Source organism: Oryctolagus cuniculus, chromosome 1 (genome assembly GCF_964237555.1).
Source record: "Oryctolagus cuniculus chromosome 1, mOryCun1.1, whole genome shotgun sequence".
Classification (NCBI taxonomy): domain Eukaryota; kingdom Metazoa; phylum Chordata; class Mammalia; order Lagomorpha; family Leporidae; genus Oryctolagus; species Oryctolagus cuniculus.
This window is the reverse complement of record NC_091432.1, coordinates 193,120,247-193,139,308: the sequence shown is the minus strand read 5'-3', so window position 1 is coordinate 193,139,308 and position 19,062 is coordinate 193,120,247. Positions and strand designations below refer to the sequence as shown.

General features: G+C 37.5%; 1 long non-coding RNA gene across 1 annotated transcript; it reads right to left on the bottom strand.

The window, feature by feature from the left end:
* Positions 1–242: 242 nt before the first annotated feature.
* Positions 243–18,826, bottom strand: LOC127490786 (uncharacterized). Its single transcript, XR_007919199.2, has 3 exons — positions 18,472–18,826; positions 5,401–5,440; positions 243–356 (listed from the first exon to the last, which is right to left on the bottom strand). It is a non-coding gene; the product is annotated as an uncharacterized lncRNA (long non-coding RNA).
* Positions 18,827–19,062: the final 236 nt, after the last annotated feature.

Here is a 19,062-nt window from a genome sequence, read left to right as displayed (position 1 = left end):
AAAGCTCATGCTGTCCTTCCTATGGACCAAGGACTAGCAGAGCAGGGTAGCAAAATTCTCCTTTGCCTCCCCTGGCCACTCTCCCTAAGCAAAGCCTTCATGTGCCTGTGTATTATTCTGTTTATCACACTGCACTCTGCATTTGCGCCTGTACTTGGAATTCTTCTCTAAGTAAACAGGAAGAGTCTGGAAAATTCATTTAGGCCCAACCTCACCCACAACAAAGGGGCAATTACTGAAAATTTTTCAGAAGAAACTTGCTATTCCTGTATTGAAGATTTATAATTCACAAGGCAGAACTGGTATTGCAGACTTTAGTCCATACACCTCACAGCATCAATCACTTCACTCCAACCCTGTGAAAGAGAAAAACAAATCTTTGTAAAATCCCAACTAAACAACTTGAGCATAAGTTCTCAAGTAATTGTTCTCATAAAAGTCAAAAAACCCTCACCTTTTGAGTAATGTAATTTAATTAGCAAGAACTAACTGAAAATTATTTTAGACAACTGGTTTGTACTTTTGAGAGTCTTAATATTTCACTCAGTATTGCAGTGTGGTTATCCTGCCGTAAAGATATTTGAATCAGAATTTAAACAGGATTCATTCTTTAGCTACTCTCTCTATAGATTCCATTCTGATTTAAGATTACATACAAGGCTCCCAGATTTGGAATAGATGAACTGGTTTTGTTTTTGACAATGAGGTTCAATTTTAATTATGATTCTGGGTAAGCAACATGGCAAAGCAGCCTAACCCAGGGTTTGGGAAGCCCACATCCCATATTGGAGCGCCAATTCAAGTCCCTGCCACCCTGATTATCTTCTAGTTCCCTTCTACTGCACCTAGGAAGCAGCACATGTCTCAAGTACTTGAGTTCCTGTCACCCATGTGAGAGACTCAAATGGAGTCCCTGGTGCTTGCCTGATGCCCAGCCCAGACCTGGCTACTGTGGCCTTTAGGGAGAATGAATCAATGGATGAAGGACCTCCCCTGACCTCCGCTTCAAATAAATATATAAATAAATCTTTAAAAATTAGTGTGATTCTGATTAGTAATAGTTTCAGCTTTCTTTGGACCACAAGTAATTCATATTTTTATATTTACTTGTACTTAAAATTTTCATCAGTAAAGAAGAAACCCTTTCCTTGTACCTTTTTTTTTTTGTACCTTTCTTGCATTCAGTTGACATTTAGGTTGATAAAATAGTGGCAGATAACTTTATGAGATTCTTCTTAGGAGATACACAGATTCCAGCCCCACTCCTGCAATCCACTGTCCATATAGCAATCTCAGAAGCTCAAGTTCCTCCATTATTAAATGGGCATTTTAGCAACAAATTGCCCATCTATTTCCTTTATAGCTATACATTATTAAAATCTAACATGTGATAATCACTTTAGACATAAGAGTTACTTTATTCTGAGAATAATTTGACTCTGTATTACTCTCGTTTTACAAACACCTTAGAGAGTTCAACAAGAGCAATTTCATTCCATAGAACAGTCTGTGTTTGCAAACAGATATTTTCTATTTCCAGATTCCCTATCCACTACATTATGTCATTTCCGCATGATTGTGAGGGTCAACTGAGCCAATAGCTTTGCCAGCACTTTAATTATACATTGAGCCAGACATCTGGCATCCTCATTTTTCTATACTTATCTAGAAGTTTAGTAGAGTCATACTGTTAATATAGTAAGAGAAGAAGGGATTAGGGGTGTGAAATCGCTAAATTGCAAAATGTTCCAGTTTGTATTAGTTTCCTATGTCTGCTATTAAAAAAATTACTCCAAAATTGGTGGCTAAACATATATTTACTCTCCTACATTTCTGGAATTCAACATCCAAAATCAGTTTGGTTGAAAATCAAAGTGTAAGCAAGAGCCTTGCTCTCTCTGGAGGCTGTAGGGTAGGATTTGTTTCCTTGTTTTACTAGTTTTTAAAGGCAAACACTTCATTTACATATTTTAATATAACTATTTAAAGTAAAAATAATTTGTTATACTAAATCAATAGTAAAATATTCAAGTTCAATTGTAAAAGGTTGTTCTATCTCTAATGCAACTGCTGATTTCTGAAGATTCCATGCTGCAAAGTTTTTTTTTTTTTTATTTAAAAAAAAAAAAAAACTATATAGTAGGCACAGAGGCAGAGAGAAAGGAAGAGAGAGGGAGAGGGGGAGAGAGAGTGGTTTTGTCTCTGTGTTTGTGTGTGTGTGTATGTTTTCCCATCCAAGGGTTCACTCCCCAATGTTCACAAAAGCCTAGGAGTCCAAATTGGGATCTATGAATTCCATCTGGATCCAGATTTCTCCTACATGAAAGTCAGGATTCCAATTACTGGAGCCGTCACCACTGCTTCCTAGGGTCTGCGTTAAGCGGAGTCTGAAACTCAGGCACTGTGACATGGAATGCAGGCATCTCAACAAGTGCCAATTGTTGGGCCAAATGCTTGTCCTAGTCTTGCAAAGCTTTTATCTGAGAAATCACAACTACAATCTTTAAAAAAAAAGATTTATTTATTTATCTATTTGAAAGTCAGAGTTGCACAGCGATAGAAAGAGAGGCAGAGAGAGAGAGTGTGAGAGAGAGAGAGAGAGAGATCTTCCATCCACTTGTTCACTCCCCAGTTGGCTACAACAGCCTGAGATGAGCCAATCTGAAACCAGGAGCCAGGAACTTCTTCTGGGTCTTCTACACGGGTGCAGGGGCCCAAGGATTTGGGCCATCTTCTACTGCTTTCCCAGGCCATAGCAGAGAACTGCATTGGAAGGGGAACAGCCAGGCACCATTTGGGATGCTGGCACTGCAGGTGGCGGCTTTACCCACTATGCTGCAGCACCAGTCCCAACAACAATGTTAAAAGAAACAAATTTGTTGCAGAAGTTGAAAATATTGAGAGACAATTGTTTACTTATTGTGGAGTCTTACAATCAGAGTAGAGGCCCAGGCACTGGGGCCATCTTTCACTGCTTTCTCAGGCCATTAGCAGAGACCTGGATCAGAGGTGGAGGAGCAACTGGGCACAAACCAGTGTCCATTTGGCATTCTGGCATCACAGATGGTGGCTTTACCGATTTAACCAGAGTGCCCCCCACTTCTTATATGATATTATTATAATTCTCATTTTATTAAGGAGAATACAAGACTTTGCTAACTTATCTTAATTAATTCAAATATCTTTTTAGAGGTAATGATCATTTTTCTTTCAAAGTTGAATTCTTAATCTTTATAGAATATCATTTAAAATTATTTTATTTTTCTGTGTTAGGGACACATTTTATTTTCTTTTAACTAGAGTCACAGTCTTCACCTGTGCTTTGAGGTCAATCCATTTAAACAAAATATCAACTTAATGAGTTCTAATCCATTTGAATGTCTTTCCATATATTTAGAATTTCTTTTATTTCCGTCACTCAAATTTTAAAATTGTCAGCGTCCATGTCTTGAAGTTTTTCATTTAATTTATTTTTAAATACGATTACTGCTTTTGATGACTTTTTAATGGAATTGTATTTTTCAAAATATTTGATACTTATTTGAATGACAGAGCAACAGAGAGAGGTAGAGACAAAGACAGAGAGAAAGAGAGAGATCTTCCTTCTGCCAGTTCACTCCTCAAATGGCCACACAAGCAGAACTATGTCAGGCTGAAGCCAGCTTCCAGGAACTCCATCCTGGTCTGCCACGTGTGTGCCCAGGATCCAAGCACCTGAGTCGTCCTCTGTTGCCTTCCATTCCCAGATGCATTAGCAGAAAGCTTGATAGAAGCGGAGTAGTAGCCTGGAATCAGCACTCATATGGGATATCAGCTTAGCTGGCTGCACAACACCAGCCCCCAGAAATAATCATGTTCTTGATTTCATTTTTGGATTGCCATTGCTTATATACAAATGCACACTATATATACTGTGACTTTGTTGTCTTATTTATCAATTCTCATATTTTCTTACTTTGTGTGTATATGTGAATATATGTATATGTAAGTTTCATTTTTGATTTTCTATATATATAATGTTGTCTGTGTATAATGGCAGTTTTACTTTCTTTACAATTGGGTGTACCTTTTTTCTCATTTAACTGCTCTGCTAGACCCTCTAGTGCAAAGACACCATAAAAAAGTGAAAAAGAGGCTGTTATTTTATGTTATTAATCTCTGTGTTTAAATATTTTACTAAATATCACAAAATATTTAAGTATTACATGATAAACAATATATTTTAAAATAAAATAATAGGAGCAGGCTTTGTGGCACCATTACTTAAGACAATGCTCACAATACCTACATCCCATATCAGAGTCTCCATTTGAGGCTTGGGTACACTTCTTCCAATCTAAGGTTCTGCTAATGCACCTGAGACAGCAGCAACCCAGATAGGAGACTTGAATGGAGTTCTCGGTTCCTAACTTTGGCTTCACACAACCCCAGCTTTTGCAGACATTTGGGAAGTGAACCAGTGGGTGGAAGATATTCTTTCTCTCTCTCTCTCTCTCCCCTCCCCCGTTTCCTGTCACTCTCCCTTGCAAAACATTGTATACAAGTTAATCTTAATACAATAAAAATAAATGATAAAAAAGTGAAGATAAAATAAAACTAATACCCAACACAGGGTTTGTACCCAGAATTTGCAAATTTACAATCACTGTTATAATCCAGTAAGGTTAAAAAAGTCAATATATTGAGAAATTTTACCAAAGTTGATGTACCAATGGTACATAAGCACATTGAAAAAGATGGTGAACATAACTGTCAGTAAGTAAAAGGAAATTTTCATGTCTACTCGGGTAACAAATGAATAAGACAGACAATAAACAATATTGGCAAGGATGCGGAGAATCAGCAGCTCTCATACTTGGCCACCAGATATGAAGAATGTTGCAGATACTTTGGAAAATAGTTTAACACTTTCTCAAAAATTTAACATGAATGTATCTACAACCTATCAGTGCTTAGATATTTATCCAAGAGAAATAAATACATAAGAGCACTCAACGGAAAATTCAATTAAAATGTTTATCTGGCACAAAATTTTTTAAAATTCATACATAATTTTTTCAATACACACATTTTCCATAAACTCTTTGAAGGCCGTTCATTTAAGAAAATAGATACTCCATTTTCAAAAAGACATAAATTTTACAGATTAAGATTTTATACAGTCAACAAACATTCAACAATATGCACAACACCATTGATCATGAGGGATGTGCCTATTAAATCATAAGAGATCATTTCTGACACATTAGGTTGGTTAAAATTAAAAATATTGAGGCAGAGCAAGTGTTAGAGAGCACATGTAGTAACTGGAACTCATGAATTGCTAATAAATGTGTATAATGTCAAGACCACTTAAGAATACATTTTGGCGTCTCATTAAAAATTTAAACATATATTTACCATAATATCTTGAAATTCCACTTATAGGTACTCTGTTTACCTGGGAAAAATGAAAGCATACATCCTTTCAAAGACTTATACATAAATATCAAGAACAGTATTATGCATAAGAACTAAACATTGGGAAACTATCCAAATTTCCATTTATAAGTGAATTGATAAGTTATGACAATTCTTAACATGGAAAAATATTTAGTAAGAAAGAGAAAGAAACTATAGATACATGCAGAACAATCAAAATTCTGAAAACATACTGCGAAAAAGTGAAACCAAGCATAATATATTATTTCATTTCTACGAAACTAAAGAAAAGTAAAATACCAACTGTTGTAACAAATTCCAATTATATATAACCCAAGGTCTGAGAAGAGAGAAATTATTATAACGCCCAGGAGTAAACTTCTGAACATGGTAACCATGGTACCTATATTAATTATGGTGATGATTTCAAGGGTTATACTTTGTTTTTTTATTATTTATTTATTATTTATTTGAAAATCAGAGTTGCACAGAGAGAGGAGAGGTAGAGGTGGAGGTAGAGGTAGAGGTAGAGGTAGAGGTAGAGGTAGAGGTAGAGGTAGAGAGAGAGAGAGGTCTTCCATCTGCTGGTTCACTCCCCCAACTGGCCGCAACAGCCAGAGCTGCGCCAATCTGAAACCAGCAGCCAGGAGCTTCTTTCGGGTCTCCCAGGTAGGTACAGGGGCCTAAGGACTTGGGCCCTCTTCTACTGCTTTCCCAGGCCATAGCAGAGAGCTGGACCAGAAGTGAAGCAGCGGGGACTCAAACTGGCACCCATATGGGATGCCGGCACTGCAGGCAGTGGCTTTACTCACTACACCACAGCTCCGGCCCCAAGGGTTATGCTTTGTACAAATACCATCAAAAATACACATAAATTGTATGAGTCCATTTTGTAAAAATTACAACTTGATTAAAAATACGAGGACAAAAAGTGAGGTTAGAACAATGAATGAGTTATTTTGTTAGAAGCAAAGGAGGTCACAAAAGATCACTCCCCTACTGAACTCACTTACTGAACTTAGAATCTGCCTCACAACCAGATTCTTCATTATAGAAACGTTTTTCCAACAATGAGCATATAATTAGTGAGTTCCCAATCTATGATATATTAACCCATATATTACCCAGTTTAATAATTGCATTGTCTGTAAGTGTTAGTTTTATAATTGTACTTGGGATTGTCAATTCTGAATCTATTAAGAAATTTTTAAATCTTGAAGAGCAGTGAGAGTTATCACATAGATATATGAATCATGATGTTGGACTTTCTTCACAATAAACTAAGAATTCCCTTCCTCAATCCTTGCTTGAACATTACTGATCTCCCTTTAACCATAAGTAAAGAAACAGATGGCCCACTTGCACGTATTTACTATTAGGAATCCAACATGAGAGTATACCCTAAATCATCACTCCAACTTTTATACCTTCTATGCAGCACCATGCATATTTGAGCATGCTTAATGTATTCCAGAGCATAAAAATAACAGAAGATGAGCAATTCATGTTTTGTTATATCTTTTCTCTGAAGCATTTATTAATAAACCATTAAAAGGAAGGTACAGTGGCACAGTTTTAATGCTCTTATAAATATGGATTTTCCTTTAATTTTTAAGACAACATTTTACCTTTCAGAAACCACTATCTTTTCAACATAAAAAATAGCCTCTAGAGAAGAGAAACAAAAAATTAAATAAATATACCATTTTAAGATGTTACTTTTGTTTACATGATGTCTTCTACTCTTTCTAAAGTTTAATGAAAACATATTTTGTAGATTTAAAAAATCGTTATTACTAGAGTGAACTGTGATTTCTCAAAAAGCATATATTAATCCTTGACTAAAGAAATTCCATATCCAGAGTTCAACATTGCTACAGAAAATTCAAAATAATAAATAATAATTTTGAAAATGGAAAGTACTTTTTTGTAGGTTAGTGACTTCCACAAATGTGTATGCAGCATTAACTACAATGCTGATTGCTTCCTTGAGTATTTTGTAAAGTACATGACACGGTTTACTATGACCCATAGAGCCAAAGTGAAACATTAATGCTTCATACCCTCTCTAAATACTATACATTAAATGTGTTACACTCCCAGATTTTCTAGATGTTTTAGACATGTTCAATGGGATAAATCCAACTCAAGCATTGTGAAAAAAGATTTCAATGTTAGAGAAACGCTTTGGCCTACTGAAATGACTTAAAACAATGGAATTCAAATTATGACTTTGCCACTTATTAATTGTTTGACTGAGTAGTGGTTTTAATCTCTCTAAACTTTTCTTCAATCAGATGAAAAATAGGAGTAACATGAAATGGACCACAAAATCATTTTAAAGAATTAAATAATATAATACTTTAAAAGATTTATGAAGCATTCAAACAGACTTCAAGGTAAAATGCATTTAATGTTTCAGACAGTACTTATATCATTAACTTAGCAGTTACTAAATGAATAATTTTACTACAACTGTGTCTATTTTTTTCTATGCATATGAATCCTTCAACTATGTGTTTTCACAAGTTTAATTCACTCTATTTAAGTCCTTTCTTCTTTCCCCATATGTTCAAATCTCAACTCACCTGACAGCTCATCTTAGCATATACTCTGGCTTAAAGCCATCAGAGTCAATGGAACCTAGAAGTGACCTCTCTAGTGTTCAAACTCATCACACTGGGATCTGAATTCTTACCTAACTCTTACAGGATTTATCACTGTCTTGTTCCTCTAAGAAAATTGTTAAATCTTAGCAACAGATATATAATAGTAAATTAGATGAACTTATTTGGGGATGTGATGATTGATTTTAAAATAAGCTTCAAACTGTTCACGGACAAATGAAATTAAAGATAATACAGTTTCCAAGAACTTTTTGGTCTCTTCATAAAAAACTATCTTCCCTTCCTCTCCTCTTCTCTGGCTCCCTTTTCCATCGTCTTCAATTTCCTGAATTCCCACTATGCACCTCTAGTCAATTTTCTTTTCAAGTAATTTTACTTAGGACAACTAATTAATGGATAGCATGCCACTTGACACAAGGCTCTGACATAGTGACAAGACCTGGGGTAGGAATCTGCACGTGCAATAGAGCAATATAGATCAATTTCAATATATCTTCTTATATTCTTTCTTTCTTTCTCTCTCTCTCTCTCTCTCTCTCTCTCTCTCTCTTTCTTTTTTACAGGCCGAGTGGACAGTGAGAGAGAGAGACAGAGAGAAAGGTCTTCCTTTGCCGTTGGTTCACCCTCCAATGGCCGCCGCGGCTGGCGCACCGCGCTGATCCGATGGCAGGAGCCAGGTACTTATCCTGGTCTCCCATGGGGTTCAGGGCCCAAGCACCTGGGCCATCCTCCACTGCACTCCCGGGCCACAGCAGAGAGCTGGCCTGGAAGAGGGCAACCGGGACAGAATCCAGCGCCCCTACCGGGACTAGAACCCGGTGTGCCGGCACAGCAAGGTGGCGGATTAGCTTAGTGAGCCGCGGCGCCGGCCCCTATATACTTTCAACACAGACTCTTCACACACTACTTTTCTTAAGCAGCTTGATTTTATATATATATTATATATATATATATATGTTATATGTATATATATAACTCCATATACATAATTAAGAATTACAATGATGTTACACATAAGATTTCTTATAATCAATATTATATGCAATAAAGAACATATATAAGGCCAGCACCGCAGCTCACTATGCTAATCCTCCTCCTGCAGCGTCAGCACCCCAGGTTCTAGTCCGGGTCAGGGCACAAGATTCTGTCCCGGTTGCCCCTCTTCCAGTCCAGCTCTGTGCTGCACCCCAGGAGGGCAGTGGAGGATGGCCCAAGTGCTTGGGCCCTGCACCCGCATGGGAGACCAGGAGGAGGCACCTGGCTCCTGGCTTCGGATCAGTGCAGCACCGGCCGTAGCGGCCATTTGGGGGGTGAACCTACAGAAGGAAGACCTTTCTCTCTGTCTCTCTCTCTCTCTCTCTCTCTCACCATCTAACTCTGCCGGTCAAAAAAAAAAAAAAAAAAAGAGAGAGAGAGAGAGAGAATATATATAAAGAATATTATAATTAAGAATATATATATAAAATGTGTGAACTGCATTATTGTGTTAAAATGGAACATGGAGGGGCCGGTGCTGTGGTGTAGCAGATAAAGCTGCAGCCTGCAGTGCTGGCATCCCATATGGACACTGGTTCGAGACCCAGCTGCTCCACTTCTGATCCAACTCTCTGCTATGACTTGGGAAAGCAGGGGAAGATGGCCCAAGTCCTTGGGCCCATGCACCAACATGGGTTACCTGGAGGAGGCTCCTGGCTCCTGGCTCCAGATAGGCAAAGCTCCGGCCGTTGTGGCCAGTTCGGGAGTGAACCAGTGGATGGAAGACCTCTCTCTCTCTCTCTCTCTCTCTCTTTCTGCCTCTCCTCTCTTTCTGTTTAAATCTGACTTTCAAATAAATAAATGAATCTTTTTTAAAAAAAAATGAAACATGGAAGTTCCTCATGTTTCAGACATTTATTGTTCCATCACATAATAGTGACTTACTCCCCAAATGGCCACAAGTTGATGTGGCTAGGCAAGATTGAAGCCAGGATCCAGCAGATTCAACCAGGTCTCCCACTGGAATGCAGAGATCCAAGCACTTGGGCATCTTCTGCTGCTTTCCCAGGCATCTTAGTAGGGTGCTGGATTGGAAGTAGAGCAGTTGGGACTTGAACAAGTGCCTATATGGGATGCTGGCATTGCAGGTAGCAGCTGAACCTGATATGCCACAATGCCAGCCGCATAAATGATTTTAAATTAGGATCGTTGGGGCCGGTGCTGTTGCATAAGGTAAGCCACCACCTGCAGTGCCGACAATCCATATGGGCGTCAGTTCAATTCCCAGCTGCTGCACTTCCGATCCAGCTCTCTGCCAATGCCTGGGAAAGCAGTAGAAGATGGCCCAAGTCTTGGGCCCCTGCAACCTCATGAGAGACTTGGAAGAAGTTCCAGGCTCCTGGTTTCGGATAGGTGCAGCTCCGGCCATTGCAGCCATTTGGGGAGTGAACCAGCGGATGGAAGACTTTTCTCTCTCTGCCTCTCCTTCTCTCTGTGTAACTCTTTCAAAAAGATACATAAATATTTTTTAAAAATTGGAATTGTTCACTACCCTTCTTACTCTTGGAATGATTTTTTAAAATACTTTACATCTCATATGATGTCATCAACATTTCACATACAGTAATCTATTTATTCTCTTTACCAATCTCTCAAATAGCTACTGAAGCAAGATGCACTGATTATTCTGCATGCTCATCTTTACATCTGATACATTCTTTACCTATTTGTGCCCTGTCCACTCAAAGGGAGGCAATGGGAGCAAAAAGAGAGCAGTCAGTATTCTTCTCCAATTCCATTTCTACATAGCCATTTAGTCTTTGATACAGATGCATCCTTTCTTTAGAAGAACTCTGCCATGTAGCCAACTCTACAGTTCCTTTATCATTTGGTCTCCAACAACACTATTTATCTACCCTGCACCTTAAGTCATAAAGTTTATAACAGCTTTGTTCTATGGCTAGTTTTTGCTTCTCATCATGCCTTTTTAAAAATACTAGAGATAAATCTGAAAATAGTCCCTTCATAAATGTCATAAATGCTTTTTTAAGCATTTATTTCTTTATTTAAAGTCAGAGTTACAGAGAGAGGAGAGGTATAGAGAGAGAGAGAGGTCTAGAATGAGGAGAGGCAGAGAGAGAGAGAGAGAGAGAGAGAGAGAGAGAGAGAGAGAGAGGTCTTCCATCGGCTGGTTCACTCCCCAACTGGTTGCAATGGCTTGAGCTGCGCCAATCTGAAGCCAGCAGCCAGGAGCTTCTTCCGAGTCTCCTACATGGGTGCAAGGGCCCAAGGAACTGGGCCACCTTCTACTGTTATCCCTGGCTATAGCAGAGAGCTGGATTGGAAGAGGAGCAGCTGGGACTAGAACCGGCAATCATATGGGTTGCCGGTACTTCAGGCCAGGGCATTAACCAGCTGTGCCACAGCGCCTGCCCCATGAATGCTTTTTAAACAGCCGTTCATTTCTTGCTGATATTATATATTTCTCCAATTTTATGGATGAGTAAAGTTAAGTATAGAGAGATCAACACTCCAAATAAATATGATAAATGATGTAACAATGATTTCAAAAGTGTCTGTGAACTACATTATGCATAGTAGCCCCACCTATCACACGAGCAAGCTGTGTGGTATTACTAGAAAAGATGATGGAAATGAAAGAAGTCCATGCTATTCTGGAAGTTCAACTTTAAATCATCACAATGTGGGTTAGAAAAGAATTCTCGATATTTTAAATGACAAGGTACATCAATGTTTCAATGTTAGTTAGAAAATGATAGAATAATCAAAGGAAAGGAGGCAAAAATCAAATGCAGGTGAAGTTTGTGGTGCATCAAGGAAGAAAGAAAATGAGGACGGTATTAGAAACAATGTGTCCAGCTCTGGATGTTAAGAACACTGCAAAATTAGCCCCACTATGAATGTCATCCCCAGCAAGAAGGAAAAACTAGTCTATCTTATTTTGATGGCACTGAAAATTGAATAGGTCTCATTAAAGCCTTTTCTTATTATTACATGATCTGTCAATGGGTTTGTGATTTTGATTTGCTTTTGTTTGTTATTCCTCCCATAAGAGGCTAAGGCACTTTTCCTATATAGTAACGATATGCTATTCTTGTTGGTACTGTATTTTCTTTTTAAAGTACTAGAAACATTGGTATTCTAAGTGGTTTTTTAATTTTTATTTTGACAGGCAGAGTGGACAGTGAGAGAGAGAGACAGAGAGAAAGGTCTTCCTTTTCCGTTGGTTCACCCCTCAATGGCCGCTGCAGCCCACGTGCTGCGGCCGGCGCACCGCGCAGATCTGAAGCCAAGAGCCAGGCGCTTCTCCCGATCTCCCATGTGGGTGCAGGACCCAAGCACTTGGGCCATCCTCCACTGCCTTCCTGGGCCACAGCAGAGAGCTGGCCTGGAAGAGGAGCAACCGGGAGAGAATCCGGCGCCCCGACCGGGACTAGAACCTGGTGTGCCGGCGCCGGCCCCAAAACAGCATTTTTAATCTGCAAGATTGAGGATAATCATTTTATTAAATAGAGAAAAAACTCACTGTTAATTGTTAGGAGAGAGGGGGCCAGCGCCATTGCACAGTAGGTTAATCCTCCACCTCCCATATGGGCGCCAGGTTCTAGTCCCGGTTGCTCCACTTCCGATCCAGCTCTCTGCCTGGGATAGCAGTAGAAGATGACCCAAGTCCTTGGGCGCCTGCACCCACATGGAAGACCCAGAAAAAGCTCTTGGCTCCTGGCTTCGGATCGGCGCAGCTCCGGCTCTTGTGGCCATTTGGAGAGTAAACCAACGGAAGGAAGACCTTTCTCTCTCTCTCTCTCTCTCTCTCTCTCTCTCTCTCTCTCTCTTTCTCTCACTGTCTGTAACTTTACCTGTCAAATAAATAAATAAAATCTTTTAAAAAATTGTTAGGCGGGAAGGAGTAATAGAAAGGCAAGGTATTCTACAATTAGCTGAGAAAACTTATTAAGTTTTATCAGTGAGAGAAATGATTGTTAAGGAATGTCAGTCAACAGCAGCACCCAGAAACAGCAATTACAAAACAACTATGCGTATGCCAATTTCTCCTAGTCACTCCTACTTAACAGAGTTCTCAAAGCATTCAAACTTTATAGCCAAACATAGAATATGTCATAAAATACATGCAAACTACCAATCATGTGTATTGAAGCCAGCTTGACAGTAACATTTTTCAGGGCAAAATCATAAATTGTCATTCTTATCTATAAACAAGCCTCTTGTGAGTTTTATTTTATCAAATCATCCTCCAGGGAAGTGACTTGATTGATGTTTTTGTCTAATTCTAAAAACATAAAACCAGAGCTTGGTCCCAATATGGGATATATCTCTTGAGAGAATCAGTCTAATAAATTTAACCCATCACATCTGATTCCTGGGAACTATTTTTCTTAACAGTTTGGACTATCTTATTAGACAAACCAGAGTTTAACTCCTGATTCTGTCACATTCCGGCTTTGTGACATTGAGGTGTCTTAGTTTGTAAAAAGGGGATACTAATGTCTGTATCTTAGGGTTCTGAATAAGGCTGATATGACATGATGTATGTATCTGACATCTGTATCCAGCATAGTACCTATGATTGTTATTATTGCCAGCAGAACTCCAACAGTACAATATAAACATGCCTTTCATTACTAAACCTTACTCCAGAATTCTGTACTATCTTGAATAACATTATAAATACTAACCATCATTTTGTCACAGATGAGTAGATGAACAACTACATAAAGATCTAGTTAATAAATGCTAAATAAGTCAGGTTTTACTGGATTTACATGTCTTTTATAAAAAATAGATTGGTGAGAGATAAGTCATTGCTAATATATTTTAATAACCATGTTATAATTAGAGATATATAAAAGTATACACACCTTTCAAAAATATTATTATATAAGGTTAGTTTTAATTATGGTTCAAAAAATTACAGCTGCCGTATTAGAGATATTTTCATTTCAATGCTTAGATTTTAGCAGTAGATTTATTAAAATACACTTTTTATTGAACAAATATACCTTATTTTAGGCCATGCCATATACCGTCTAGAATCTATGGATTTTAAGATGAATATGATAACCTTTTTCTTGAGGAGTTCACACTAGCATACACTTAATCTACACCTTTGAATGATCAATTTATTGCATGATTATGGATAAATTATACAAAATGACTTGCCCAAGTTTTAATTGAAAACAGTTTGAATAATTATTCAAATAATTCAAATTGTTAAAATATTTTACTAAGAAGTTGTGAGCTATATACTGTGTACACATATATTATTCATGCTAGTAAACTGTAGAGTTCTGAAAAAATGACTTTTTACCTGAGGTACATATGAGTGTTTGGCTAGTTAGGGAGAACTGTGGAAGGGGTGGGTGGAACTGCAAACTGTGGGAAGGGGAGGAAAAACAAGTTCCAAGCAAGGAAATAGTGCATGGCCAATTGAAAAAGCTGAAACAAATATTAAAGATAGAATAAACGAAGTTGACATGAAGTGGAAGTTAGGAAGAGACAGATCACATTGTGCTGTATGAAAAATGTGCTCAATGAGACAAAATTTACTAAAGGAAGGCAAGGTCAGGGTCTAAGTAAGATTATGATAATGGCCTTTATCAGTGTGATGAGGATGAGCTTATGCAGATGATGTAAGAATATGTAAATGAGACAAGCACTAGGAATAAAATATTGGAGAGGGAAAGAGAGGTGGTTGTTGTGGTGGAGTGCTTAAGCCACCACTTAGGAAACTCACATCCTGTACCAGAGTGCTGGGGTTCATGTCCTCCTTCTAGTTCTGCTCTAGCTTCCTGCTAATGCACCTCTTGGGAAGGCAGCGGGTGATGGCTCTAGTCCTTGGGTCCTGGCAGCCCACATGTGAGGCCTGGATGGAGTTCCTGGCTCCTGGCTTTGGTCTGGCCCAGTTCCAGATGCTATGAATATTTGGGGAGTTAATCAACAGATAAAATCAATCCCTCTCTCTCACCCTCTCTCACTCTCTCTCTACCCTCCTTGCTCTTTCCTCTAAATATAAGTAAGTAAATAATTGTAAAGTATTTTGTGAAGGGAACCATCTTTATCAGTGTCCTGATTGCACATTAAGTATTTAAACTCAATCACAGTTACTGAGGCCATAAACAAGAGTGTCAATTTGTTAAGTCAACAACAGGAGTCACTGTGCACTTACTCCTCATGTAGGATCTTTGTCCTTAGTGTGCTGTACATTGAGATTTAATGCTATAACTAGTACTCAAGCAGTATTTTTCACTTTATGTTTCTGTGTGGGAGCAAACTGTTGAAATCTTTACTTAATGTATGCTAAACTGATCTTCTGTATATAAAGAGAAACGAAAATGAATCTTGATGTGAATGGAAGGAGAGAGGGAGTGGGAAAGGGGAGGGTTGCGGGTGGGAGGGACGTTATGGGGGGGAAGCCATTGTAATCCATAAGCTGTACTTTGGAAATTTATATTCATTAAATAAAAGTTTGAAAGAAAAAAAATGTATCTAAGATTTTCTCCCATTTCTGCTAAATAAAATGTAAAAATTTTAGCATGTACTAGAAGACAAAGTAGAGTTTTTGTGTCTGAAAAATGTCATTTACAACTCTGTGCGTCCATTTATTCCAAAAAATTTACGGATGACCTTTTGCATACCTGGAAGTTAACTGAAAGCTGAATATAGAAAAGTCAACCACTCATTCCCTGTTAGAACTAATAAATCTTGATTTACTTAACCAAAAAAATAAAAATAAAATAAACTCAATCACAGAATTGCAATTCTAAAAACAACCAAAGTCACCTATTTATTGGCCTTTAGAAAACACCAAATCTCTAGAGAATATTGTTAAGTTCTTACATTTAAAAACACAGAACAAATAAAAGAATCCTGAAAATACAGGGGAAAGCGTAGTGCAAGAACCATCCACTGCAGAAAGCGGATGCACAATTGTCCTCTAGAGAACTGAAGTGTTATAGTAGAATTCAAGACATAGAGCTTGCATAACAGTCTATGATTCATTGTGCATGGGTAACTCTGAGGAATATTGGAGAGTGAATGAAGACATGTCAGTTGCATGCTCTCCTGAGATTAAATTGAAGTTGACAATAGTGACAATAAAAACAGGGATAGACAATGCCAAAAACTTAATTGATGATATGTCTTAATGAAAAATATTTGCTGAAAATGTATTTGTTAATAAAATGTTTAAATGACTGGAAATGTAGCAAACAACATTGTTCTTGCCTACTTGCAAGAAGAGAATTCCTAACTTGATTACCACAACCAACCTGTGACTAAAGTGTAACCTCATTTATCCTGGTAGTCAGCTTTGTATCATTTCTCTAATTATAACAAAGAGAAAAGTCCCTTCAGCTATTCGATTTTCTGTGAAACTCTTATTTTTTGAGAGGCAGAGAGTGAGGGAAAGGGAGACAGAAAGAGATGGACAGAAATAGCAGAGGGAGAGACAACTCCCCAAATTATTGGTTCATTAAAAATATTGCAACTGCTGGAGCCAGGCCAGGGACAGAACCAAGAGCCAGGAATTCAATTCAGGTCTCCAATTTGCTGGCAGGAATTCAATAATTTCAGCTACCATTCCTGTTGCCCAGAGTCTGCATTAGCGGGAAGCTGGAGGAAGGAGCTGGAGCCAGGAATTGAACCCAGGTACTTCAATGTGGGATGGTAGCATATTAGCAGGAATTTAATATTGTGGAGATTTTCTATTATGTTTTCTTTTACTATTTTTGCAGTTTTTGGTCTTATGCCTGATTGTCCAATGAATTTTGAATTGATTTTTGCATATGGAGTAAAATAAGCATACATTTTCAATCATTTCCATGAAGATAACTAGTTTTTCCAGCAATCTTTATCGAAGAGGTTTTCCTTTCCCCATTGCATATTCTTGTAACCTTTGTTGAAAATCATTTGATTATAAGTGCATGGGTTTATTTCTGGGCTTCCTGTTATGTTCCATTGGCTGACATTGCTGTTTTTATGAGAAAATTCTGCTGTTCTGAAATTATGTCTGTTTGTTGATGATGTAATTTTAATTGTGCCACTGAAAAACTATTAGAACTTATAAATGAATTCAGCAGTTTCCAGACACAACATTGACATATAAAAATTAGCTTTGCTTTTATAAATTTGAACAAACTACCTGAAAAAGAAATTAAGAAACAACGTCTTTCACAATAACTTAAAAGTAGAAGTATATTTAATCAAGGAAGTAAATATCTGTATATTGTAAACAATAAAGCATTGATGAAAAATATTGAAGATGGCATAAAAAAGGAGTTACTCTGTATTGATGAATTGGAAGAACTGATATTAAAATTTCCATGTTGCCCAAAGTGATCTACAGATTCAATACAATCCCATCAAAATGTCAGTGTTGAGGAAAGTGTTGGGTACAGTGGTTATGATGCTGATTGGAACATTCACATCCTATATCAAAGTGCTGGGTGCAAGTCCCACCTCAACTCCTATTCCAGGTTACTACTAACATACACTCTGGGAAGCAGCAGGTGATGGCAGAAACGGTTGGATTCCTGGCACCTACATGGGAAATCCAGATTGAGTTTTAGGCTCCTAGCATTTGCCTGAATTAGCCCTGGCTAATGCAGGCATTTGGGGAGTAAACCAGAGGATGGATGATCTCTCTATTTTTCTGTTTGCCAGTCTCTCCCTCACTTTAGCTCTTTCTGTGTCTCTTTCAAATAAATACATAATTTTTTTAAAAAATTACAGTGACAACTTGTTATAAATAGAAAAGACAATGCTAACATTTCTATAGGACCACAAAAGATTTTGAATAACCAAAGCATTCTTGAGCAAAAAGAATAAAGATGGAAGCAACACCTTCTCTGATTTCAAAACATGTTTTGAAGATATTGTAACCAAAACAACATGGTACAGGCATAAAAGCAGGCCTAAAAACTAATCGAGCAAGATAGAAAACCTAGAAGTTATCCAGTTATCCTAAACACAACATAAATGTCTTGGTCTGCAGGTCTTACAAATCCCAGCATATCTTATCATGTATGGATTTTATACCCAGAACTATAGATAGAACATTGTATCATAGATTTTTAAAGTTCTTATTCAGTGGTATGGAATATTCTACCAAACTTATCAAACTTTTTAAACTTGAGATATGTCATTTTCATAATACTAATGAAAAAATCCCCAGACCTGTTTTCTTTTTTATTAAAAATAGTTGTTCTAGTTCATCCACTCACTGACTCACTCACAAGGAACTCAAAATGATCAACATCATTTTGTGTCTAGTAAAAGTTAAGTCTTATAACTGACTTCAAAATATATCACTAAGGAAATCAGCAAGTTAAATCAAAATGTAAACAATTAAAGCATGCCCATAAATATAATGCACATTGATTTTGGTGTATGCCTGTGATAAATGTCTTACCCAGAAAAGTTTCAAATGTGATGGCAAATAATCGGAGTTGAAAATATTCAGCACTACCTTGAATTATTAGAAATCACAAGAAAAGCTTTTTGAAGTCTTTTCAATAATTCATAATGTCTTTGAAGTTAAATTTTGGCATTTAAATTCAGAAGAATAATTTGTCCATGGTTTTGGCTCCTATGGTGTACAGCAGGGTATCATGAGAGCCATAAAATCCTCTAATTAACTATGTTTGAACCAGACACTTTTTTAGAATTTCAGGACCAAAATGTTCCAGAAATAGAAGCCAGGAAGGAACAGAGGTACTACTAATACACATTTGAAATAACTGACAAGAGTAAGAGACAGAAAATGAGAGAGGAAGACACAGAGAGAGAGAAAGAGAGAGAGACCACATCAAACACATGTGAATGGTCAAATAGTAAAGAATAGTATATAGAAAAAAATTCTCTATCTTCTGCCCCCACCACCATACCCAGGTCCCACAGGCAATCACATTCATCAGATTGGTTTTCAACTCATCTGGTACTTACCTCCATGATACTGAATAAATTTAAATTTTAGGCATTATTTTCTCCCTAAATAAAAAGT